Raw genomic sequence first — 27,959 nt, forward strand, 5'->3', positions numbered from 1 at the left:
AGACAATTTAATAGGGTGCTCAGGGCCTTAATCAAAGAAATCTGTCACATTCATATTCTGCCTCTGAATCTGCCCGCTGACTGAGGTTGCTGTCCCAAGACGGTAATTTAGTTTTTGTACGTTCCTGAATTTGCTCACCACTAAAGCAACACAAGTAGCTTCTTCTTTGCAGCCCGGTCCAGGTCACCACCCTCAACGAGCACCCACTCTAACGATCTGGATGTTCTGGCTCTCCCCTCTCCCAGGGTCTACTCCTCCCAGAGGTACGCCCTGAGCACCTCCAAATAGGAGCCATCTCCCCTCCTAGGAAGTCTCTCCCCACCCCTGTGGTTCCTAGCACCGTTATCTTTATATTCTGTTGTAATATACCAGTCTGAGCAAGCTCCTTTATACATCCCTGAGTTACCCACAGTGCCTAGTATATGATGGGCAGGGCACTGAACAAATGAATCAATAAGAATAATGAGGATGAGTTAAGAAACAGATTCCTCATGCATCTTCACACTTAATAGTCCTGATCCTGGATGGAAGTTAGTAACAACTATAACTCGTATTGTCCTTCTTCCTACATGTTCATTTCTTCTTGAAAGAGATATTTTAATGGTAGAAAAGGAGCTCTTTTCCTTCTTCCATCCTCCCAGATCATGTAACTGACAACGTTCTCTTAAATGATTCTTGGTCTTCGACACTTAGATTTTTCTTCCCTGAGTACTGAGTTGAGCTTCCTTAGGCCCATCTGAGAAACTCCTCTAACAGGGGGGATCCATCATAATCATACACAGATTCAAGATCCATGAACCCTGCATTGTTTAATGATGCTGATGAGCTCGCAGGTGATTTAGGAGAGAACAGTGACCACAAAAACTCATTAGAAGGACATCGTAAAGGAAAGTGCACCAAATAAGAGCACAAAGTTTTATAATGACCACCAAAACCCAAAGGAGTGCAAAGTTGGTATGTACATCATTTAACCCTTCGTTGAAACACAAGGATTCTTTGCTAAAATCATACACCAATGACCACCACCCATTAGATCCAAACATACAGTAACATAATGCCCAACACATTAGCCTCTTAGATTAGTTTAGAAATTCTCTACTAGACTACCTTATTAAGAGATACAAAAGCACACAGTGGCCCATTTACAATTCATAATTCTAATTTTTATACAAAATAAAAAAAAAAATACAGGAGGACTCAATGACATGAAAATGCCACTTTGTAGAACATGTAAAAAGCCTAGAGAGAAAAAAAATAGGGTCCATTTGATGGTCACCCTTGTAGTTTTATTATTTTACATAGAATGGATACTGAATTAATATTAGAAAGGAGAGAGAGAGAGATGGAGAATAATGATGTACAGCTCTAAGAACAATGGAATAGAATTTAGAAGAGGTGTTTTTGATACTTGGACCAATCAACACCTGAAATAATAAACAAAGATCTAATAGTAAAGAATCCCATTCTACATTCAGTGGTCAGAGGTAAAAAGCTAATCTAGGAGTAGATGCTCTTTTCTTTTAGGATATGGTTTCTCTCTCATTCTCAAATGTTTATGCAACATACCACTGGATTGGCCTTAAAGAGAATCTTGCAAAGTGGTGGTGGTGGTGGTGGTGGTGGTATCTTATGTAATTTAAAACAAAAAATACATATCAATATACCTGTGATGGTTAATTTTATGTGAAAATTTGACTGAGCCACACGGTTCCCAGATATTTGGACAAACATTATTCTGGGTGTTTCCATGAGGACATTTTTTAATGAGATTAACATTTAAATTGGTATACTGAGTAAAGCAGATTGCCCGCCATAATGTGGGTGGGCCTCACCAAATCAGTTGAAGGCCTGAATACAACAAAGGGCTTACCCTCCCTGTAGTAAGAAACAATTCTCCTGCTGTCCTTAAAACTGAAACATCAGCTCTGTTTTAAACTAGAGCAGGTACCAGCCTTTGAACTTGAACTGGGACATTGTGTCTGCAGATTTGAATTTGTTGGCCTTGATAATCACATGAGCCAATTCCATCTAATAAATGTCTCTCTCTCTCTCTCTCTCTCTCTCTCTCTCTCTCCCTCATATATATATATATATATATATATATATATATATATATATAATATGTACATATCATATATATAATATATATACATATATATGTGTGTGTGTGTGTATATATATATATATATATATATATATATATATTTAATTGATTTTGTTTCTCTGGAGAACCTTGATTTTTACTACAATACCTATTATTTTTATGATACACAATTGAGAAAAGAAAACTTAATAAAATTATGATTTGTGAAGATATACAAAAAAACAGGGCAAGAAGACATTTTAAAGGGTCTGAATTTTAAAAGATCAGCATTGTTGATGCATCAGCAGCATTTAATTGCCAACAGATTATGCCTTTCCTCTTACAGATTCAGTAAATGGCACTTAGTTCTCATTTGAGTTAGGAACAAAAGTATGATGATAGGTTCAACCCACTTCTCTCCTCACCCAGCCTCTCCAGGCTAAGGTGCTGCAGTAAGGGCTCGTACCCAGCTGCACCCTAATGGAGGATCATAGGAGTGAGGGAAATGACTCTCCTTCCAGGTTAAACATTACCACCAAGCCATAAAGCTCCATCATTCTGTTTTGGAAAGGGATCATGCATGGGAATCAGACATATAGGACTTTTCTTCTTTGGTGACCCCTCTGCGATTCATAATTTTACCTACTTCTCCTAAAACATAATCCTAAAACTCAAAAGGAGTGCAGAAGTTACCTGGTTGATATTGTTTATTTTGGACAAGGGAAAACCAAGGCCCAGAGAGGAAATAAATGACCTGTCCAGACTACACAGCAATCATGAACAGATCTGGAAAGCTTAACATATAATGAAGCCTGCAGTCTCAATGTGTCTCTAAGATTCAAGAATTAAAAAAGGGTGTGGTTGGATGCCTCATGAAAATCTAAGATTCAGACCCTTTCCACAGAAACTTTTGCTTAAAGGATAAGACCAAAAAAATAAAACCCTGAACCTCTCTGACCAGCACTGCCCCCTTTTTGTTTGTTTGTTTGTTTTTTATTAGTTTCAGGTGTACAAAACAATGTAACAGTTAGACATTTATCATTTATATCCCTCACAAACTGATAATCCCCTTCCCCCAATCTACTACCCCTCTGACATCACATACAGGCATTACATTTCCACTGTCTCTATTCCTAAAGCACTGCCCATTTTGATAGTACTTATTCCACTAAAATATGTGCCATCTCTTATCATTGAAACCTGACTCCTATAACAGAGGTTATCATAGCATTTCCCATTCAAACACCTGCACTGATTCTCCTCAGCTTGATGTTGGGGAAGAGAGAAGAAAAGGGGCAAATGTACAAATTGCTTAGCCTGAAATTTAAGGATGTCCCTCATCAGGACTCAACCTACTCTAGCAACACACATTTATACATAGTATACAAATACGAATACATAGAGTACAAGGCACATTACTTGGGACCGTAGATGAAAAAGCCAGTTTGGAAGTAAATCCTCCAGCCCTAGTAAAGCCTTCAGCTGCCTGCAGAGCTGGCCAACATCTTTATGGCAATCTCATGAGGCACCCTGAGCCAAACCTAACCAGCTAAACCACTCTCAAATTTCTGGCCGACAGAAACTGTGAGATAAAGAAGGCTTGTTTTAAGCTATTAAGTTTTAGGATAATCTGTTGTGCAATAATGAATAATTTATACATCAATCAACAGATGAATGATAAACACACTGTGGTATATCCATACAATCGAATACTAGTAAGCAATAAAAAGGGTTAATACATACAACATGCTTAAATTTTCAAAATAATTACACTGTGAAATAAGCTAGACAAAAATAGAACCTGCTGTATGAGTCCATTTACCTAAAATTCTATCAAAGACAAACTAATCAATAATGACATAAAGTAGATAGTGATCGCCCAGGGATGGCGCAGAGGCAAAGAGGGGAAGAAGTTCAAGGGGGAAAAGGGTATGGTTGTTATAGTCATTAACTTTCTTGGGGTGATCATTTCAGGTCAAAATTTATCAAATTGGACACTTCAATTCTACACCACGTCAATTTCAATTATACCTTAGCAAAGCTGTAAAAATTAATAAAGAAAAGGTGATGAATGCACTGGCACTGTCCTAGTCTGTCAGGTTTGGAATGAAGGGCATTCACTGAGGGGATACCCACAGCACAGGAGGGGCGGGAAGTCTCTTGCTCCTGCCTCCCACTAGAAGGCACCCCTGCTGAAGTCTTTGCTCTTCCATTTTCTTTTGTTTAGTTCCATTAGCCATTAGGTTTGCTTGGGGCATCTCCTCCATCTCCTCTTAAGGCTAGTTCTTGTTGTTTTTGTTGTTGTTATTAACACTAATAGTAATTAAGACTGATATATATAATATCCACGAGATCGCTTTTCTAAGTGATTTTGGCCTACTGATAGACTTTTCATCCCAGTATATAACTTATAGGGTTGTTGAGAAGACTTAAAGTGATATATGAAGCCCCCAGCTTTTTTAGGCACTCAATACATTTTAATTCTTATGTTTATATTACTTTTATTACTATAAGGTTACATTCTATGTTAATGATAAGAAAAGTAATTGGTATTGGCTCTTCATAGTGGACATTTGAGAATTGTACTTTCCCATCCAAGTAACCTTAGTTTGAAATAGTCAGATAAATCAGGTCACTGTGAGAAAGGGGTGAGTGGAGGTTATACATTAACAAATCCTTTGGGAGGTCAGGTAGTTGACTAATGCTTTTTTTCAGCACCTTCAGGTAGCCTTTCTCTGCTAAAACAAATAAATAAAAAGACTCGCTGTTGCTTTTGGGTTAGAAAAGTCAAGCACAGGATGAGAAGAATCCTAGGTTTTATAATTAGTAGAACAGTTCATATTCACCATCACATTTCATCTGCACAACAACTGTATTGCAACAAAAGAATGTTACCTCATCTTAGGATGAGAGAGGGGAAGGTAAGTCGGAGGAAATGACTTGCTGAATATTATATAAACTAGTATTAGAATAGCTGACCCTAAATCTTGTACATTTTCCGTAACACTCAAATGTTTTAAAAGAAAGACTGATTTAAAAAGACAAGATAAGGAAGTACTGTGTGACTGAAGTAAAGAACAATGTTTTATAAAAGTATTGAGGGGAAACCAGGTCAATGTATTATTTGAACACTCTGTCCTGTGCTTATAAAAAGTTAAGTAAATCATAAATAAATCAAAATTCAATCCATCAGATGAATCCTTTAAGAACACTTAATGACATGGGGAAAGTTCTCACCTTTTAATAATATTGTGTTTGAAAGCATAGAAGTTTAGTGCTAAATCTGTTATGTGACAGAGGAGGGGAGAGGAATGAATGAACAATTATGAAAATATGTTCTTTTCAGTGTGGAAACGATAAATGGTTTTTTGTTTCTTTATTCTGTTTTATACTTTCCTCCTTTTGAACTATGAACATATATTGCTGTCCTTAGTACAAGAAAATATTCTTTTTAATGAACAAATAATCCTGAGAGTCATCGTGCATGATTTATGAAATATGTGGCCCACTGTCCCATTGTATTCAACTCCAGAGCAAAATTATCACAAAGGGTATTGGTAACAAAATGGAAACCTGACCCTGCTCAATTTACCTGGAGTACTGTGTGCATTTTGGCAATGTTGGAGAGAGGAAGCTGGAATGAACTCAGAAAAACGCTGGGACAGAGAACAAAGGAAGAGGGAATTTTGCCATATGGCACAGAGGAACTCATTTAAAAATTAGGAATCTTAAATGGAGATAGATGAAGACAAAGGGGATATGAGTGAAGTGACTAAAGTTTCTAAAGTAATCGATCATATATGTGCATGTCTGAATCCCACTGGACTTTAATCTCTCTAATAACAACTGTTTTATTCATCTTTCTAACCTCATACTGACATGCACGGTACCGGTAATTAGCAAGCACCTGAATTGAACTGTGGTTTAAAGTTTGAATAAACATGAATGTATCTAATAAATCTTAAAATGTTAATATGGGGTCATTAGGTGAAGCCTTCAAAGAATATTTCAGTTTCTTTAAAAAACATTGTTTTTTTATGATAGTAAATATGAGTAAATATCTGGCTCCAAAAAAATGTGCATGCAGATAGCAAGGTTCAATAAGAAGGGTTATTCGGGTAGCAGGGTAGGGAGAGATAACTGAACATAGCAACCTTGTGCAGTCACCTCTTGAAGGATGATCAGGTTCTCTATGACAACAAAAATATTGTTTTGGTACTTTTGTCTGAAAAAGAAATTCAGACTCTAGTTACCTGTATTATATGAGAATAATACCAAGTAAGTACCTAATAATAAAGGCCATCACTACATTTATATAGTAATTACAAGTGCCAGGGACTGCTCTAAACACCATATATATATATATATATATATATATATATATATATATATATATATATTAATTGAATCCTCACAAACATCTTTGCCAATAAGTACCATTATTCTCTTTCTCATCCCCTCCATTTTACTAGTGAGGGAACTGAAGCACAGGAAGTTTAAGTGACTTGGCCAAGGTCACACAGCTAGGAAGTAGCAGAGCAAGGATTTGAACTCAAGCCTGCTGGCTCCAGACTCTGCATTGTTAACCTTCTACTATCTTTCAAAACAACAGCAACAACAATGTATACACCTATGCCCATATGAGAAACTTCTTTATCAATCTCTCTTATTTCTTTACCTTTTTTAAACAATTAGTTTCAGGTGTACAAAACAATGTAAGAGTTAGACATTTACACCCCTCACAAAGTGATAACCCCCCTCCCCCAATCCACTACCCCTCTGACATCGTATATAGCTCTTACAATTCCATTGACTCTATTCCCTATGCTGTACTCCACATCCTGTGACCATATATATATATATGTTGACATTCAATATTATTCAGCTTCAGGTGTACAGACAGTGATCAGGCATCTACACCATCCATGAAGTGGTCTCCCTAATAAGACAAGTGCCCATCTGATACCCTACGAAATCTTTACAACATTATTGATTATGTTCCCCAAACTGTCTTTCATATCCCCACAGCAATATTTTCTCTTATTTCTTAAGCCACGGTAGTTTTGCCTCTCATCGTAAATCTGTGAGCACGAGTGTGTCTTCAGTTTTTGCCCCCCTTAACTCCCATGACATCCAGGATTGGTAAGGCTACACAATAGATATAGTTCTGCTATGACATGTCTAATCTTTATATGCTTGACATTTAATTTTTTTTTTTGAAAATACTACATTTTTCACTCAAATTGTCAAATGTGAAGAAAGAACAACTCTCCAGACAATAAGAAAATAAGAAGTGGGTCACCATATGTGAAAGATTTTGGGGATTTGATTTTAGCCCTCTTATCATTGCAACATGAGTAAGCTCTTGTTATTCCCACCTGCAAAGGAACAGCCTTCATGAACTACATTTTCATCACATAGATACACACATCCCCTTTCTACAAGAATGCTCAGCCCATCTGCTCACATTTAAAAATATAAATTGAAGACCTCCCACGCTGCTTTGGTTTGTAAAATGTCTACCACCAAATCTTTATTCTAAGACTCCTTTAAGTCTATGATTTCTTTTCCGTTCGCTTTTCTTTTCATGATTTTCACTAGTTCCTTTTCAATGATCTGATGCTCACCACTGAGGTTTGCTATAATAGACAATGATCTTTAGAGTGCAGTGTTTCAATGTTAGTTCCATCTATGTGTCTTCATTTGGAAGAAAATTTTTATTTGGGGGGGAAATTCTACTTTGCAACCTGGTACTAAGCCTGTTTCCAGGAAGGAAATTAGTGCGCTCTATCTCTTCTCAAAGTACAAAACTTAGCTGTAATAACACTATGAAAAACAACCCTTAGACACACACACACACACACACACACACACACACACACACAAGAAATAATTGTGCAAACAACTATTGCATCTATTCAAAGCTCATGTCTTCAAGATTTGTTTAAGACATTAAAAAACTAAATTGTGCATGTCCCTGATCAAAGAGTTAGAGGTACTTGTTTAGGTGTGTCCCCCCTCTATCACTGTGGAAATATTCCCAGGTTGGCAGACTTAGGACATACGAGAATTGTATGTACATTGCTGTAAACCATATTCAATTCTTCTAAAAGCCTCAGGCTGGCTGGCTGGCTTCCTTCCTCCCATCCTTCCGTCCTTCCTTCCTCCCATCTATTCACACATTCATTCATTCAATTTGATTGTACTAAGTGCCATCTGCTGGGCACTATCATAGGCAATAGAGGGACAGAGATGACAGTCATGCTCTCTGACCTCAAGGAATTTCTAATCTGGGGAGGGAGAAAGACCAGTGCTGGATCTTCTGACCTTCAGTTCAGTGCTTGCTCTTTTCTTTTTCTCTTTTAATAATCTGAGACATACAATGTTGCAGCTGACTTCTTTATTTGCTTATTTACTTGCTTCCTTTTGTGAAGGCACTTTATGCAATGAACTATTTCATGTTCTAAACAGTGTTCCACGTCTCTGGCTGCAGAGGTGACCACCAATACACGGTATTAGAGCAAACTACTGGACTTTACCGTGGAATCAAGATTTCTGCATTTTGCAAATGTTGCTAAAATCCTTGTTTTTAAAAAATGTGATCAGGGACTAAAATTACTTCAAGCTTTCCCTGAAGTTTCAACTCGAGGATTTTTTATCTGTTATTATTGTTTTTTTATACAGATGGTAGAAACTGCTGAACTTTGAACAGGCTTTGCTAAGAGAATGTACCATTCAGATACTAGGGTCTTAGAGTATGGCACTAAGTCAGTTTATGTCTGCGGAGAGCAACTGGTCCCACATGTGAGGCTTTTCAATAAATGCTTCTCAATAAAGAGCCTCAAAGGACACTAATTCATGTCGGTGCGTGTTTAATTGGGGGTGTGGCTGCTTTTTTGAAACACAAAGTACCTCTGATACTAAGGGTATAGTCAGAGAGAGGTATAAAATGTCTATGAAAATGTTCTCTTTCACCCTTCCAAAAAATTGAAGAAGAGACACTACTCCCTAACTCATTTTATGACACCAACATTACCCTGATACCAAAACCTGGTAAGGATAACACAAAAAAAGAAAACTACAGACCAATGTCTCTGATGAATACAGATGCAAAAATCCTAAACAAAATTCTAGCAAATTGAATGCAACAATGCATTAAAAAGATTATTCATCACGACCAAGTGGGGTTCATCCCCGGGGCACAAGGATGGTTCGACATACGCAAATCCATCAATGCGATACATCACATAAACAAAATAAAGGACAAAAATCATATGATTACATCAATTGATGCAGAAAAAGCATTTGACAAGATACAACATCCATTATGAATAAAACACTTAATAAAATAGGTATAGAAGGAAAATACCTTAACATAATAAAGGCCATATATCACAAGCCCTCAACTAATATCATAATTAACAGTGAAAAACTGAAGCCCTTTGCTCTATGTTCAGGAACATGACAGGGCTGTCCCCTATCATCTCTGCTTTTCAACATAGTGTTGGAAGTCCTCACCAGAGCAATCAGGCAAGACAAAGAAATAAAAGGCATCTAAATTGGGAATGAAGAAGTTAAATTGTCACTCTTTTCAGATGACATGATGCTAAGCATAGAAAACCCTAAAGACTCCACAAAAAAGCTATTAGAAACAATCAACAAACACAATAAAGTCGCCAGGCTACAAAATCAACATACAATAGTCCATTGCATTCCTATATACTAACAATGAAATCTCAGAAAAAGAAATTTAAAAAACAATTCCTTTTGCAATTGCAACAAAAATAATAAAATACCTATGAATAAACTTAACCAAGGATGTGAAACACCTATATGCTGAAAACTATCAGACATTTTTTTTAAAAAATTGAAGAAGACAAAAAGAAGTGGAAAGACATTCCATGCTCATGGATTGGAAGAATCAACATAGTTAAAATGGTCGTATTACCCAAATCAATATACAGATTTAATGCAATCCCCATCAAAATCCCAATGGCATTTATTAAAGAAATAGAACAAAAAATCATCAGATTTGTTTGGAACCACAAAAAACCCTGAATAGCCAAAGCAATCCTAAGAAAAAGCATAAGACTGGAGGTATCACACTCACCGACTTTAACTTGTACTACAGGGCAACAATAATCAAAACAGCATGGTATTGGCAGAAAAACAGACATATAGACCAATGGAATAGAATTGAGAACCCAGAAATAAAACCACATAAATATGGACAGATAATTTTTGACAAAGAAGCAAAAAACATACAGTGGAGAAAAGACAGCCTCTTCAATAAATGGTGCTGGGAGAATTGGAAAGCCACGTGCAAAAGAATGAAACTGGACTGCTATCTGTCACCATGTACCAAAATTAATTCAAAATGGATCAAAGACTTAAGCATAAGACCTGAAACAATAAACTGTATAGAAGAAAACATAGGTACTAAACTTATGGATCTTGGGTTCAAAGAGCATTTTATGAATTTGACTATAAAGACAAGGGAAGTAAAGCTAACATAAATGAATGGGACTATATCAAACTTGAAAGCTTCTGCACAGCAAAAGACCATCAACAAAATAAAGAGGCAACCAACGGAACGGGAGAAGATCTTTGCAAACAGTGCCTCCAATAAGGGGCTAATATCCAAAATATACAAGGAACTCATACAACTCAACAACAAAACAACAAACAACCCAATTGAAAAATGGGCAGAGGACCCAGAGAGACATTTCTCCAAAGAGGACAGACAAATGGCTAATAGACATATGAAAAAATGCTCAACATCACTAATCATCAGAGAAATGCAAATAAAAACCACAATGAGATATCACCTCACCCCAGTTAGAATGGCTATCATCAATAAGACAAATAGTAACAAGTGTTGGAGAGGCTGTGGAGAAAAAGGAACCCTCATACACTGTTGGTGGGAATGCAGACTGGTGCAGCAGTTAAGGAAGGCAGTGTGGAGGTTCCTCAAAAAATTAAGAATAGATTTACCATATGACCCAGCAATCCCTCTCCTGGGTATCTACCCAAAACATCTGAAAACATTTATCCATAAAGACATGTGTGCTCCAATGTTCATTGCAACTTTATTTATAGTGCCCAAGACATGGAAACAACCAGAGTGTCCTTCGATAGATGAATGGATAAAGAAGTTGTGGCACATATGCACAATGGAATACTATTCGGCGGTAAGAAAAGATGAAATAGGACCATTTGTGACAACATGGATGGATCTTGAGATTATAATGCTAAGCGAAACAAGTCAGACAGAAAAAGTAGAGAACCATATGATTTCACTGATGTGTGGTATATAAACCAAAAACAACAAAAGAACAAGACAAGTAAATGAGAAACAAAACTCATAGACACAGACAATAATTTAGTGGTTACCAGAGGGTAAGTGGGGGTGGGGAATGGGAGATGAGGGTAAGGGGGATCAAATATATGGTGATGGAAGGAGAGCTGACTCTGGGTGGTGAACACACAATATGCTTTATAGATGATGTAATACAGAATTGTACACCTGAAATTTATGTAACTTTACTAACAATGGTCACCCCAATAAACTTTAATTTTAAAAAATGTTCTCTTTTCATGGTAGAGAAAAATTGGGCACAATATATTCAATGAGAGGGGTCTGGTTACTTATGAGGCTATAATTACATAGATAATTGTGCTGCCATTGAACATTATATAGAAGAATTTCAATGACGTGGGCCATAAACACAATTTATGACTAAGTGAATCAAGTGGGTAGAAAGCTGTATGCTCCAAAGTGTGTTAAAATAATATTTCAATACACCTTTGAAACGATATATGCAAGAATGTCAAGAATGTTTAGCTCTGATCAATTGGACCTCCAAAAACTTCTTAATTTTGCCATAATCCCTCTAATCAAGATCTTTAAATATTCTGTCTCCTCTAGTTGAAACACTCAACTCCCATCACCTTTTCACTTAAAGTGTTAATACTCATCGTTCAAGTGTCCACTTGGATCTCACTACTACCCCAGCAGTCTCCACCTTATCAGATGCTCCTCTTGTATCCCACCATGGCACCCTGCACTGTGTCCCTCATACCACTATGGCACACTTATTCCTATTGTTAGTTCACTCATCCAAGAGATAATTAGCTCCTCAAAGACTTCCACTATTTCTGCCGTGCTTAAATCTATGGTACCCACACTCAAGGTCTAAGGTTCATATTCAAGATTAATTTATAAAAAGAGTAAATAAATCATCTTATTTTCTTCTTAACACTTTTCTGGTGTATACACATTTTCTTCAATAAACATCTATTTCTCTCACAAGTCGAAAAAAGATCAATGTTGTATATGTTGTCGTTGCCTTTGAAGATCTTCATTAAAATGTAAATGACAACATTTCAGAAGAATTCAAAACTTTCTATCCTACAGAACTCATATGGCTCAATGGCTTTTTAATCTTCTAAGGAAACTATAATTCAGAATTTCCCTGTATCTTTCAGAATCTAAATGGCATGGTGAATTTTTAACCTATCAATGCGTTGAGAACATTTATCTCTAAAGTACTATCGTGTCAAATTAGCAAAACGATTAGAAGCAGATATGAAAATGCCTAAAACTATGAAAGCCTTATTCTTTTGGGGGTATTCAAATGTCCTGATAAACTCAATATTTTTGCTCAATGACAATACTTCTGCTACATTTACACTTGTTCAGGATATATGGAAAAATAAAACAATGCCAGGTCCAGTAAAATAGGGTTCTTCTGAACCCTGGACTATTAGGAAGCTAGATATAAGAACTGAGCAGGTGCTAAACTGAGTTCAACATAATTCACCTTTGCATTAAGCTTTGCTATTTTATTTCAAAGGACTCAAATTATGACAGCTTCAAAAACAGCTTTTTGCCTTTAAAAATAATTATGGTTGTCTATGTACATGTAGAATCTCTATAAAGTTATTTTTAGGCTTCTAGCAGAACTGTCTTGAACTATTAATAGAAAAACCAATTTTATGTTGTTTTTGCTTTGTTTTTTATATCCTTCCAAAGTGGATTCCATAAATATAAACAGGAGTAATTGGCCTATAAAAGGGGGAAACATTTTACCTTCTTAAAGTTAAGGTTTGTATCAATATTGTGATCACTTATTCTTATTCCTGGATTATTATTTCCCTGCATAATACATAGTTTAGCAAGCTACGAAGAGAACGAGCTTACCCCTGACAAGGATGGAGCCTTCTAGCTAGTAAGTACTGAAAGACCTGGGCTAGAACAAAGAGAAACAAGAAGGCTTCAAATGCTGTGTGAGATGTGAGGACAGCCCTAAAGGTCTGAAGCCAAGATGGCTTGAATAGCTTTAAAGCAAGGTGGACTCTCAGACCCCACGCATGGTGATAGGAAGTTGGGGCAGGAAACGCTTCCCCAAACAGTACAAGAAAACACTAGGCATCTTTTACAAAAATGTTCTCTCCTAACCCCAAATTTCAAATTTAGCTTATTTTATAGGCCTTAAAATCTGTTTCTGAAATCATCATCATTTTTTTCTTTTTCTCTGGTAATTTAAATCTTGGGGAGACTTTGGTTTAACTAGCCTCAAAAAGCCCTCTGAGCTGAACTGAAGAATAAGGTTCTGCTGGCTTAAAAACAAACAAAACAAGAAAAGAAAAACCGAACTTATAATCTTTAGAAATACATAGGAACATCAAACTAATATATCATGGAGTTGAATGATTAAGGGGTGTCTGAATTCAATAAGAAACCATTTCAAGGATCTGGTACCAGCTTTATCCCACACCTGTATCTCCTCTGATATTTCCTATGTTCATTTTTAACACACATTTTTTGCGGGAAAAGAGTAAACTCGTCATATCGCCTCTGGTTGGAACCGGCAAAAATTTTGCAAAGTAAATAAATAGAGACCTCTTTTTAAACTAAAACACTGAAAGTTTCATAGAAAAATATCAAATAGATCGAAAGATATGAATATTTTACGGAAAGTCTAATTTTGGCGAGAAAATGTCAAAAAAGCCCCGCGTTACGACGCGATTTGGCGGGAAAATGCCCACTTACAAAGTGTTAAGAAGGAGTAGAAGAAATGAAAAATTACTGGAAGATTGGCCATAGTAATCATTGTTTCTCTGAGACCTTTGTTAACCCTTCAAATCAACGGTCATTTCCTCAGGATAGGGCTCCAGATTCTCTCACTTGTATACATGGAAAAGCTATACCCTTTTTTCCTTGATACATGGCAAATTTCTTCTATCTCATGTGAAATTATACCAATAAAGAATATTATTTGCATTCATTTTTTCCTATGCATGAAAACGCATTGTAATAAGTTTTATCTAGAAGTTACATTAGAGATCCTTGTGGAAAACAGAGGTCCAGAAAGGTCTAGAGACCCACCTCACCCCTAGTCAGAGATACCTCTGGGCCGAGAAACAGACTCAATCTGTGGATTCAGAGCTTGAGGCTCGTTACATCTAATGAGTTGCTTTACTGTTGCGCTCTCATGGGGGTTGGCTGCTTTTAGTAACATACCAGAATTTCGGCCACATTTCCTATATTTATTCACCCTCTGTCCTAACCTTATCACCAAAATTTGTAGACAAAATCTGAAACTCCTGCCCTACTCATCTAGGTTGTGTCAGCTTGTCCCGCGTTGTCTGCTCCCCAGCTGTCTTGTTATCAGCTTCTAAGATTCTTTCCTTTCTCTCCTCCCTATACTTGGCTAAGGCATCTTTGCAGGTCCCGAGTCTCTCTTGGGCTATTACTCAAAGTTGCTTTTCCTCTTTTGACGGATTCTTGTAAAGCTGCCAGCAACGCTCTGATCCTTCACAGAGAATGTCATCCCCTTCCCCAGACATCTCTGGAACGTGACATCCGCTTTTCAACAGTTTATGCCAGGCTCTAACGGGGTGCCTTCTTGAAGCCAGCGGATCAGTTAAAGATAAGAGGTGGTTCAATTATTTACGGCTAAAATTCTCATTCTGGAAACAGGCTTATTCTGTTGGATGCAAGATGAAGTGAGGAAACGTCACTCTGCTTTCAATAAAGTGAGAGTAGTAATGGCCAAAGTTAATTCAATATTTAAGGCACAAACTGCAGGCCAAGTCAATTCTTTCTAGGTCAGTACCAAATAACACACAGAGTGCCTGACAAAGGCTGGGCGCTGTGCTTCCGCCTTTTTACACTGGCTTTACTATGTCATCGGAGACTTGACAATAACTTTGGGAACAAGAGGATACAAGCTAGGTCTGTCCAACTCCAAATCTCTGTATTTTTTTAATAGGTACTGAAAATTTGCCTCTGTCCAGCTGAGAGAAGGGGCAGGGGTGAGGGGCAGGTAGAGGTACACAACCAAATCCAACTCTCCATTGTGGTTTGGCACCACCTGGTGGCAATTTTGTGGTTCCACTTAAAATGTTACAATGGATTGTAGCCCCAGTGATTGAATGGGAAGTGCAGACAGCAACAGAGAGTCTGGTACCCATCTCACTAGCTTGACAGAAGGAGATGCATCCTGTAGAATTCTGGAAACTCCAGGACTCACACCTTAGTTCCCCATTTCCTGAGGAGGGGTCACCTGCCATTTTCTGTCCTCCATGAACTCCCCCCACACACACACACACCTTCCCTCTCACCCTGCCTCCCCCCCCCCCCAACAACCAGCAAAATAACAACCTTAGGAGGAAAACTGGAGCCAGTAGTCAAATGTATTAACTGTCCTTCGAAATGGAATATTACGTCTAGGAGGTCAGCTTCACTGATGAAACCTCATAATTACCTATATTTAGTCGAATGTGTGTGTGTGTGTGTGTGCACGTGTGTGTGTGTGTATTTAGTTGAAATCTAACAATATTTCTAAGAGCTGGTGAAGAAAGCATATAATAGTAGCTGTAATAATATATGGAGATAAAATATTGTATTAAGCCTAAATTAGCAAAAGGCAAGAGCTTAATATTGGAAAGTGGGAGTAGCCCCTATAAGAAAAACAAAAGTATTATCATCATAATTACTACATATAAAAACTTGCCAACAGCGTGTGTGAAAAGGAACCATACAAAAATTGAATGAAGAGGTAGGCAGGCATTGCTTACTATGAAATTGTGATTATTGTTATTTTTTTTGAGTGGTATGGTTGGATAACACAGATGAGACAAGCATAGGTAACAAACAGATAAATAACATATAACATCCCCTAAAATTGATCCTGAGAATTATCAGATCAGTTGGAATATTAAGGCAGACAGGCTTAACTACATTGAATTCCTGGCTCTGTTATTTATTAGCTTTGTAAAGTCAAAAAAGTTAACTTTTTTGAACTCCTATTTTCTCATCTATATATAGGACATAGTAATATCCATCTCATTGGGTGTTATGAAGATTAAATAAAAAAATGTAAATGAAGGACTCAGTATAGTGCCTGGTACATAGTAAATCCTTAATAAAGAATAGTTGTAAAATTAGCTGTTACTATTGTTATTATTATTGTTAACTCATTCAAAAATGGTGATTGAAAAATTGACTTTATCAGCAGGAAGAACTTGATTGCCTCTAACACATTCTCTGTTGCAATATAACTTCACCTGAACAGGATAAGGAGCAGGCAGCCAGCAAATAGAGCTCTCTTTTCCTCTATGTGAAGGTATAAAGAGGAAATTTCATCCTCTCACTTTAGTTGAGAAACTTCAGTAAATATACTTGCCAAGTCTGGGTAACTCCATAGAGATCCATTTGTTTCTATTGGAAATGTGCATGTTCCCAGCTACAGACTAGATTAAACTCATTTTCAATTATTTTTTAAATCATACGAGTGTTGTTAGAGATGATTCTATTAAAATGCTGACAACTGTACTTCTTAGTTTCCATGGTTTCCATTTGTGCACATTTACCCCCATGTCTCTCCTTTATAAATCTAATAATTTATCACTTCAGAAAGAGTCTAACACAATGATTCTTAAATTTTTTGGAGTCACTGACCTCTGGGGGTCTCCTCAGAATAATGTTTATAAGATATACAATATAATACATTACGTTATATATACAGACATTATAAACACACAGTATATACATATAACATACACACGATATGTGTATAATATATAGTGCATACTATATATAATATATACATATGTTTCACACATATACATCTTATCTAAATTCTGGAGACTCCAATTCTATTTAAGAACCCCAGATCTTAAGTCAATTTCAGAATCACATTAAATCTTTAAGATTAATGCCAGCAAGGCATTCAACAGGAAAGTACTACTCATATTCTCTCCACCTAGTACTTCTCCCAGTGAAAAGATATTACCTTCTGATAGTAATGGAGCCACTCAACCTTCAATATAGATCTCAAGTAAAAGTGGCACTCGAAGTGGTTACCAATCAGTCCTGCAGGGCAGCAATTAATCAGAAGGGGAGCTTTTAGTGCTCAAGTGAGTTTCTGGAGGCCCTCGCTGTTCCAGGAGTCAACCCATTTAGTGCCTGGACTGTGGAGGATTGGAGACGAGGACCCCCGACAGAGGCTAAGGCTGTGGTGATACGAGAGCCTTGGGGCAGCAGAATATGGTTGTATTTTAATATTATAACATTTAGGACAGCAGTACTGGTAGATGCCACCTAACTATCAGCTCTGTGTTTAGGTACAATGACAAAGAAATAATTTCATGCTCAAAGTCAACTCAATATACTCTTGTAAATATGAGGAAAGAAAAAGAATTTCCAACCCTAAAACCTTGGGTACCACCTTCATGATAGATGGCTAAAAAAGACAAGAAATAAACTTATTTTTTACTTCCCTTTTGGCTATTTAATTTAGTTATTGCATCAATGATTATAATCAATTTTCTTTGGGCATTTACTTTTCCTTGGATTTTATAGCACTTTCGAAAAACAGTGACATGTAAAGAAATCCACCATATGCTCTTGTAATAATGGTTATAACACACAAAAATAAAAGTTATTTTATAATAATGCCAACTTCTGTGCTTTAGACTTTACATGTTATTTTACATATATCACCTCTTTTAATCCATGCAACATCCTAGGACACAGGGATTATTCTCTCCTCCTTACACATAAGGATATTAAAGTTCAAAAAGTTAACTCCCTCAAGTCTACACAGCTAGAAAGTGGGAGACAGTATCCATATCTAGGTCTTCTGACTAGAGTTTAGAGCTCTTTTTACTACTTTAAAGCATCTTGGAATTCTTGGGAATTTTCTTTATGCAGAAAATCATTAAATAATCCATACGCGTAGTGTGATAGAGATTGAAAGAGTGAAACATCTTATCATTTTACCTTGTTACCAGTTGTATGTATTTGTGATCACTTCTTGAGATCTGACACCAGAATTTTTCATACCCAAGTTCTAAGACTAAAGGAGAAGTCCCTAGAAATCTCTGTCAGCCTGGTGCTAGGGTCAAGAATTTCATATTTTATTGGTTTATTTTCAAAGCCTAGCCATACAATTGCTGTATTTAAAACATACAAATCAGCTATCATGACCTTAGTAGTTTACTGTTAGAATCTAGTATAATTGCTACAGGAGTGGATAACAAATCATGTATATAAGCAGATTATGCTAAATTGTTAGAAGATATAAAATTATCAGTGACTTGTAAAACATAACGTTTTGAAATGAAAAAGAAAGTCAGCTAACAGGAAGAAAAACACTCTTCCCTATTGAGCTCTCAGCAAATTCTATTAGCCTATTTCTAAGCTTAAGTCTTATCAGCAGGCCTGGTGTGTCTGTACAGAGCACCTATTATGTAAGTTATACTGGAAAGAAATAGGATTCATGGGCTGGAGGGAGGGAATGGCCAACTAAAGAAAAGCTGAGCCAGGAAGTAGGTGAGATCCCTAAACTCACTGAGTGACAGTGATAGAAGGAAGGTCCCTTAGCAATCACCTTTAGCCCCCTCACTTTAATGGAAGAGTGACTGATGCCCAGAGGACAGAAATTACAGTAGGCGTAATTTTGAGTGAAAACGGAAGTTTTTAAGAAAAGGGCTAAGCAGGCAAGTACTACATTTTATGGGGAAGGATGGGGTGAGGGAGGGAGAAGAGGGACGAGAAGGAGTCACTGTTAAGCACCGCCTGTATGCCAGGTACACTGAGAGAAGCTTGCATTTCTCTTCTCTGCTAGCTGGTGGTTGGCAATGTTTGTATTATTATACAGATGAGAAAAGATGATCTTGGGAGAGTTTTTAAAAATTGCTCAAGGCCATGACTATTATGTGGTAGAGTTGGGATTCTGACACTGGTTCTTCTACCTCCAAAGTTGCTCTTTCCATCCTATGACTGTACTCAATCTAAAACTCAAGCTTCAGATATCCAATTCATACAAACATGATGGCATGAGTGTTCAAGTTTAGGTAACCTAGTGATTTATTCGGGAACCAGTCTATGTATGGAACCAGGAAGGTGTCCAGAATCAGAATGTGCACACAGTATATACAGGGAGAATATAAAAAGTCTGAAAAAAGGACTGTTAAAGCCTAAACTACCTTGCATGCTGTCGGTACCTTACAGATGAATGAATTCATTCAGAAAACACATTTCGTTTTCAGGAAATTAAATCCTTACAATTCTAGTTCATTTATCCTTAACTGCAGAGAATTCAGAAAGGTTTGTTAAAAATTGAAGGTTTTTCTTTTCAGCAGCAAAACACTTTTTTGCAGCAGTACAAAGAAACTGGATAATGTAGAGTGTATTTATTCCAAATCAAAAAGCCCACAGAAACATTATGTTAAGTGAAATAAGTCAGACAGAGAAAGACAAATACCATATGATCTCACTTATATGCAGAATCTAAAGAAAAGAATAAGTGAATGAACTAATCAGAAACAGTTTTGGAGACATAGAGGAAAAACTGAGGGTTGCTAGAGGGGCGGGGGGTGGGGATAAGGGGAAGGTGAGAGGTTTAGAAAATAGTCGGTAACCACAAGATGGCCATGAGGTTTTGAAAATTAATTTGGGGAACGTAATCAATAATGTAAAGATGTTGTAGGGTATCCAATGGACATGTGTCCCATTTGGGAGACCACCTCAGGGATGATGTAAATGCCTGATCTCTGCACAGTACACCTGAAGCTGAACAATAGTGAATGACAACTATAATTTTATATAAATATATATACACACATATATATATATATATATATATATATATATGTATATTTTTTTTAAAAAAGCCCACAGAAGTCAAGTGCTACTTGAAATTTGTCAAAAATTATGTACACATTCATCTTTAAAACAAATAACTTCCTTTTGCTTGAAGGCCAAAGGTGGAGGTTTGGGCCACAATCACACATGTTCCACTACTTTCTGTACCACACATCTGGCATAGTCACATGTACCTTGCCACATTTTCTTGAATTATTGACTTTGTGAAATACAGACTGCTTGGCCTCAGATTTTAAATCTTTCTAAAAATGGCACTGTCAACTTATGGTTCTAGCTAGAGAAGGACTGGGGACTCCAAACAAATGGATGACTTGATTACTTGCTCTTCCCTGTGTCGCCCTGCTCTTCCTCCTTCCGCTTCCACAAACTTGCTTTGACAGTTCTCTGCACCTCAGGCTCCCTTCCCCTCCATATCACCTCCTAACAAAACACACACCCCTCTATGCATCTCCTTAGTTCAATGGGTCCTCCTCTCTCCATTTTCTATTCATGTCCCTTCCTACCTAGGAGCAGAAAACACTTGGTGCCGGCCTGAGTATTCCTTTCCATCTGGGGAGATAGTCAATGAGGAGAGTGGTATCTGGAGAGACCAGGCAGAACCGGGGTCCTTCACAGGCACCAACGCAGTGGTTTTACTCTAAGAGGAGTACTATGTGCCCCCTGTGTGAATGATCCTGGTCACTGGAAGTTTCTTGCCAACCCTCTGGATGACTAGTTACAGCCCCTTCACATATAGTACAAAAAAAAAAAAAAAAAACCAAGAAAGAAAAATAAACAAGTAGAGACTGAGTTTGCCAATACCAAGGAGTATTTAGCGTCAGGGCATGTTCAGTTCCCAGTTTTAATGCCCTAGAATAGCTAAGTAGCTAAGAGTGAGGGAAAGGAGAAGGGATCAAAGAGTTCAAATGTGCTCGTTGTGTTTTCTAAGGGACTGAACCAGAAAGTAGCAAGCTGGTGACACCGAGGAGAAAAGGTTATGAAATAGGCTGGCCAAGGCTCCCAGCTTCATCTGCCTTATTCCCATCACCCGGGCATCAGGCCAGGGTCATTTCAGCCCTTTAACTTAAGAAAGACCCTGCAGTGGGCTTGGTGTGCAGTCACCCTCCTCATTCATCGTTCACTTATAAGGTCAAAAGTCATTTAGAACCCAATACAAGCAAATAGCTGTACCAGACATGGGAGCGAGTGATAGGAAAGGGTACAGTGTGGCTGAAAAATGTGTAAGTTGCAGTAGCCTGAAAGTCTCATAACTTTAGAGGACCTGCCCTTCATTTTACAGATGGAGAATTTAAGACCTTGGGGGACGATGGGTGTATGGGTGTGGTTAGAAGGGAAGCTGAGACTAGACTGCTCTACCACAAATAAAATCAGAAGCTTTTAGCACTTTTTTTTCCCACAGTACACAATCACAATGGTTTAGCCAGAAAAATTTATAAGAACAACTAAGTGACTACTCTTCTCACTTTATTTTGCTACAGGCTATATAGACAATAAAAACAGGTTAAGTTGAAAGAAAAAAAATCTCTATTTAGGGCAAATAACCCTGGATATTTGAATACTCTTCTTGATTCAAGACTCTAGAATTATATCTGCATCTCCTTCGACTGAACTCTAACAGAGTAAACAGGACTTTTGTTTGTAGTTGTTATTTTATCAGTGTTGTCTTAGTGTTATTGGAGACTGCAGACTTTATACAAAGCTGTGTTAAGATAAGTTCCCTCCTTTGGAAGAGGAAATCCTGTCCTTGTGAACTGCCCCTTTCTTTGCTGGCAACCTCTGGAGCATCGTTTGAACTACCTGGTCTTGGTTGTTAGACTCCAGTGCTTCTTCCTCTGCTGCTGATAGTATCTCCAAACCTACCATGGAGCTAGTAAACAAATAATTATGTACCGTGTTTTCCTGGTCCTGGCCACAGATCCTTTGGTCTGTTGGCTTTCTTTCCTCTTACCATTACTTCCTTCTTAGGGTTATGGGAAATCTGGGGGTTCTCACCATGCAGTGTTCATATGTGGCCCTTTTGTCCACCCTCTCAGGTTCCTCACCCAGCTGCTGCTCCTCTACCATCCTTGCACCATGCAGGACACAACGCTTGTCCATGGGGCTTATAGTTGCCCCTGCTGGACAAAAACCTTCTGCTCCACAGTCCTGTCAAACTCACCCAAGGGTCCTATCTTCCTTTGATCTCCAGAGCTTGGCCTGACACAAAGTGGAAAGAGTGCTGGGCATTTCTTGAAGACTCAGTACACATCAGCTGAACTCAACTCCATCAATTGCTCCTTCCAGCCCTTAAGTCACAATCCTGTCCCCTTTAGTGTTTTATGGTTCTGACTCACTATTCAAAATATATCCAGAAGCTCATAATTCCTCACCCCCCCACCACTACCATGATGGTCTGAGCCATCATTATCCTCGGTTTATATTATTGCAATCGCCTCCTCACTGGTCTCTCTGTTCCCCCCTCCTGGTTCTCTAGAGTCTGTATTCAGAACTGCAGTCACAGTGATTGCTTTAAAAATGCAAGTTATATAACTTGCGTCATCATTCTACTGCTCAACAAAACCATCCATTTGCTTCCCCTTCATGCAGAGTCAAATCCAAAGTTCTGATGCTGACCTGTGAAACCCTAAGTGACTGGCTCTTTCCTTCTCTCTGATACTCCACTCCAGCCATCTCCTGACTAGAACCTTTGCACAGGCTGTTCCCTCTGCTCAGACCACCGATAGAGAGACCTTCCTTCCCTCACAACCATATATAAAATAGCAACAGCAACTGTAACCTCTCTGTGACACTCCTTGTTTCTTTTCCTCTGTCCTTTTCTCCCCATGGCACAAATTACCACTTGGCTTATTATTTGTTTATATGTGATGTGTTTATTGTCCAACTCCACCCATCAGAATGGAAACTCCATGAGAACAGTTTATTTTGTTCACTACTGTATACCTTGTGCCTGGTGCATTTTAGATGTGCAATAAAGTGAATGAATAGATGAATGAATGAATTCTAAAGTAGGAGTCGACTCAACTTTGACTCTTTTTATGCAAAGTCAATGTTTTGAAGTTGGAAAAATAAACCTCACAAGAAGCTTGTATTATATTTCAAAACTGTTTCCTCTTGTGCACTTTTAAAAGTCTATCTTGGAACTCAAAGCTGAACATTGATTTCTTTGTTCTGGATTGCACCCACCCTCCTTCTAAGGCTTGACAGATACTGGCTCAATGGACAGAAGACTCTGGAACAACAAGGGAAAAACCAGGAAGAAAAATCTTTTAATGAAAATGGTCACATTGCATCCCTCTACCAACGCTGTAAAAAGGATTGAAATGGTTTTGGTCCTACTGTGCCTAGATCCTTCTTTCATTCTCAGTCTTGCGTTGAACTCCTTAAATATTGATAGGGTAAGCAGTTGTTGAAGTTATAAAAGAAAGCAAATCACAAGAAAGCAAAGCTGCCGAATTTTCTGAAGAACACAGGGTGAGCTGAGGCCTGAAATATCTAGTAAGGACATTTGAACAAGAGACTGCCCTGTTAGCTCAGCTTTTAAAAGTTGAACAATAGGCTTTAATAATGAAACACAGAGTGCTCAACTGGACACAACAGAGAAAAAAGAATACAATGAGTGGCACCAAATGACGAATAGAATATTTTTGGAGTTTGCAATTTCAATAATGGTTTATACCTGAGTTGCAAGGTGGCAATCCAGTTATCTATCCTCAAGCATGTTTTGTCTAGTCTATATTTGTTAATGGGAAAATTCCACAGATCAGTCCTGATTCTCAGTCTCCTTTTCAAAATGGAAAGTCTGCCATTCTTTCTTGTTAAGAAAAAATTATCCAAACATTGGAAATCGTCCAAAAAGATTCCTACATGCTCTTTCAGTCTTAACAGAGCATTGTCTAATAAAGCTTCCTAAGGTTTATACAACTGTCTCTGCTCTGGACTCGAGGGATGCAATATTGTTTGATTTACTGTTTGCTATTGATTAGGGCCAAGACTCTTTAAAGTTAGATATTAACTTATAGGAGATTGGCTGCAAATTACTTTTGTCCCAGTAGAAAAAATAACCCCCTAGGTAAGAGTTTTATTGCTCTATAGGGCATTAACCAGCCTTGTAACTAAATCTTATTTCAGCTTTCTTCCTCCTATTGACTATATAAATGTGCCAGCCCCTCATTTTTTCCTTTGAATAAGATTTATCATCTTGCTAATTTGTTACTAACGAGTTGAATTCATCTTTGATATGTATTCACTATAAGTTTATAAGACAGTCATGTTTTTGTCTTTTGAAAAATTATATTTGGACCTGCTTCACATACTTAAATGGCAACCAATGGCTGACATAATCAGTAGCTGCCCCCATTAAGCAGGGGGCTGTCCAGTTCATTAGTCCCCGCCTCCCACTCTTTATAATCTTATTCCCAGCTCCCTCCCTCATTCATGTACCCTTCCTGGCTTGTTGGTCTATTTGTTTATAACTTCTGACTTGTACCTTGAGGTTTTATTGGAGCATGGTTTTTATACTTGAACACCCATTAGAAACTCAAAAGAACTTGTTAAGACACCAACTACTAAGCCCCACCCTCAGTGTTGTCTCAACGCAGTAGGCCTGTGCTGGGGCTCAAGAATTTGCATTTCTAACAAGTTCTCAGGTGATGCAAAAGCTGCTGTGCAGAGACCACACTTGGAAAATCATTGCTGTAGTAAGTAATGTAGTAAGGCTTGAGCTTGGTCTTGATGGGTGAGAAAGTACTTTCCACCATAATCATTTGGCAAATTGAAGGCAAGACCCAGCACAGTAGGTTGCATTTTAAAAACTCTTAAAAATGTGAATTATAAAATATCAGATAATGGATAGCTTTTTGCATGATGCTTACTCCACTTGAGAATCAACTGTTGATGGCAGTAAAGGAACAAAAAAAAAGCAATCATTGTAATTTCATTATAAAGTCAAGGCCCAGCTCAATGACTCCATTTTTTATTTGTCTTCACTCTAAGTTCTTTGAGGGCAAAGAAATTCTGGTACCTCCCCAGCCAGTGCCTAAAATCAACTCATAGGACTGGTCTGGCAGATACCTAATGACTTACACCGATACATTTCCATATATTCAGATGGTTTTCAAAACAAAACCTGTTATAGTCATGATCTCGTTCAATACTCGCAACAATCCCAGGAAGTAAATAGGTCATGTGTATTACACTACTGTTACAGAAAAATAAGCTGAGTCTCAGAGGCGTCATGTGGCTTTCCCTAGGAAACACAACAAACACATGGTTACCCCAGGGCTAGTACTTAATCTTTTGTCTTGCTCAGCAGAATTATTTACTGACACACAATGGTGACCAGATTGATAATACCATGAGGGCTTATGGAAAATTAAAAGAATCTTAAAATACAGTCGGGCCCACAATTAGAACTATTTTGCTCACAAATAGAAGAAAACACCCATTTTACTAAAAAATATATATATATATATATGTATATTTCCCACGACAGTTTGGCAGTGACCACTTAGAATAAGATAAAAAAAAAATAGACTCTATGCACCCAATTAATCAGCTTCAGAAGCAAAGCAGTGTGCTGACCTTTCTGGAATTTAAATTTTTGCAAAGAGAAAAGAAATTGTGTGTAGAAAGAGGATGGATGCTGGACTCAAACAAATCTTCACTCTGCCATTGTCCAGCTGTGAAACCTTGAAAAATCATCTTACCTCTATGAAATTTAATCTTCTTATAAAATAAGAATGTATATATTAAAACCTAAATTTGGGGGTAAGAATTAAGCAAAAATACATGTAATAAGAAGGAACACATAAGATACCAAGGCCTTGAGCACTGAGCGTGCTCAGTAAGGGTAGGTTCCTACCTTCACAATTCCTTAGAAGAGCAGAAGAATCTGCTGGGAGTGCTAGGATTTAAACATCAAGAAAGATGTTGGGTAAATAGCTGTTGTTCATTCTCACTGAATCCTCACAATTTTGTTGAATTGTCCACGCATCAAATCACAGCATATTCCAGAAAAAGCAAATATAGAAATATCATTGCAGTGCTGATACAATTCACCATTGACTGCTATACTAAGAAATCGCCAGCACCTCTTAGCAAGCACATGGCAGGTGATTTAAATGTATAAGTCAGACGCAATGTATTGTGTTTTCATTTGATTGTGTCGTGGTGTGGGAATCAATGAGAAGGAACAAGGCAACAACTTGAATTACAAAGGAGAAAGGGGGAGAAAATTGGCTCAACTGCATTCATCCTGAATGCAGAAATGTTATACAATTATAAACAGCATGAAAGGAAATATGCATAATTATAGTCTGCATAGAACTGGGAACAAATGGAAAGGGTGGCTATGGCAAGGGAGAAAGCAAAGAGAAATCTGAGAAACTGGCCACTCTGCATTCTAGATACAGGAAGATTTCCTCTGCAAACAGCGCCCTGGCTGGACTTGCCAGTCATGCGTATGACAAAGCAGAAAACAAACGCACTGATTAAAGTGCTGAATTCATCCTCAGACTCAAATACAACTTATAAGAAAACGGGGAGCACTGTGGATGGCAACCTGGCATTTTGATGCAAACAATGCCGGGACAGATGGCATACTTGGTGTGTAGCTAAATGCTTTTGCCCTGGTGTATATGCTCACAAAAGGTAAAGTGGGTTGTGAAGATTGAGTTTGATTGGAAGACAGATAATAGAAAACACATAGCACTTTGCTCCCTCCAGTTGTGCTAAAACTCCAGTAGCAGCCTCTAGTTGTTTAAAACTGACCACCAACACCTTCCCTGGTAGAAATGCAGTAGGATTTCGGTGATTTGTAGTAAAACAGCTCTCCCTGGCAATGCTCATTACCACACGATTGCAGACGTGCTACAGTCTACACTGTATTACGGAAATCTAACTATACTTAGAAAGTGTAATATTTACCCCCAGATACCAACATCACCACTGAATCATGGCAAGAGAAGAACAAGCTGTATTTCCTGTGCATTCTTGGAAGAGAAGATTTTATACTGCTTGGGACCTAGAGGTTTGTTTGGTTACATTCAGTTACATTTAGCTCTTCTACCTGGCTGATATTTCATTCCTTGTGTAATTTATAATAATTCCAAATATACATTAAGTGTGTAAGTGCTGGAGGATGGGATAAGCACTTTGCATGGCTGACTATTTCTCCTCTAAAGTACAAGCTGTTCTGAAAGCTGAAACCCTGGTTGATCCATTAGTTGGATCCAGGAGTTTTTGGTTTTGATATCCTTACAGAGTAGTGTTTCTCAGCATGTATATCTCACACATACAAATCTCCTGGGGATTTTGTTAAAATGCAGATTCTGTGTCAGCATGCTTGGAGTACAGCCTGAGACTCTGCATTTGTAAGAATATCCAGGTGATGCCCTAGACCGCATGGCACAGCAAATAGCAGATGCTTTATGAACGTTAAACGAACCAGAGTGAAGGTCATGGCAGTTAGATTAGCCAACCATGTTCCAAATCTAAGGAGTACAATGGACTAGCTAGGTCTTCTCCAGCTTGAAATCCCAACACACTGTTTGAGAATGTTGACTTTGGAATCCTGTGGGCCTGAGTTTGGGCCTTAACTTTGTAATTTACTAACTTTGTGACCTCATTTTCTTACTTGTAAAATGGCTAGACTGCCTATGTACTACCTGTGTTACTGTTAAACAGTACCTACCTCAGGAG

At 37.8% G+C, this 27,959-nt stretch overlaps 1 protein-coding gene across 1 annotated transcript in view; it reads right to left on the minus strand.

Moving 5' to 3' along the window:
- FGF12 (fibroblast growth factor 12) overlaps window positions 1–27,959 on the minus strand; it is a 519,345-nt gene that overhangs the window by 388,498 nt on the left and 102,888 nt on the right. The window lies entirely within an intron of this gene.

The sequence above is a fragment of the Rhinolophus sinicus genome, linkage group LG01 (assembly GCF_036562045.2).
Source record: "Rhinolophus sinicus isolate RSC01 linkage group LG01, ASM3656204v1, whole genome shotgun sequence".
In the NCBI taxonomy this organism is placed as follows: domain Eukaryota; kingdom Metazoa; phylum Chordata; class Mammalia; order Chiroptera; family Rhinolophidae; genus Rhinolophus; species Rhinolophus sinicus.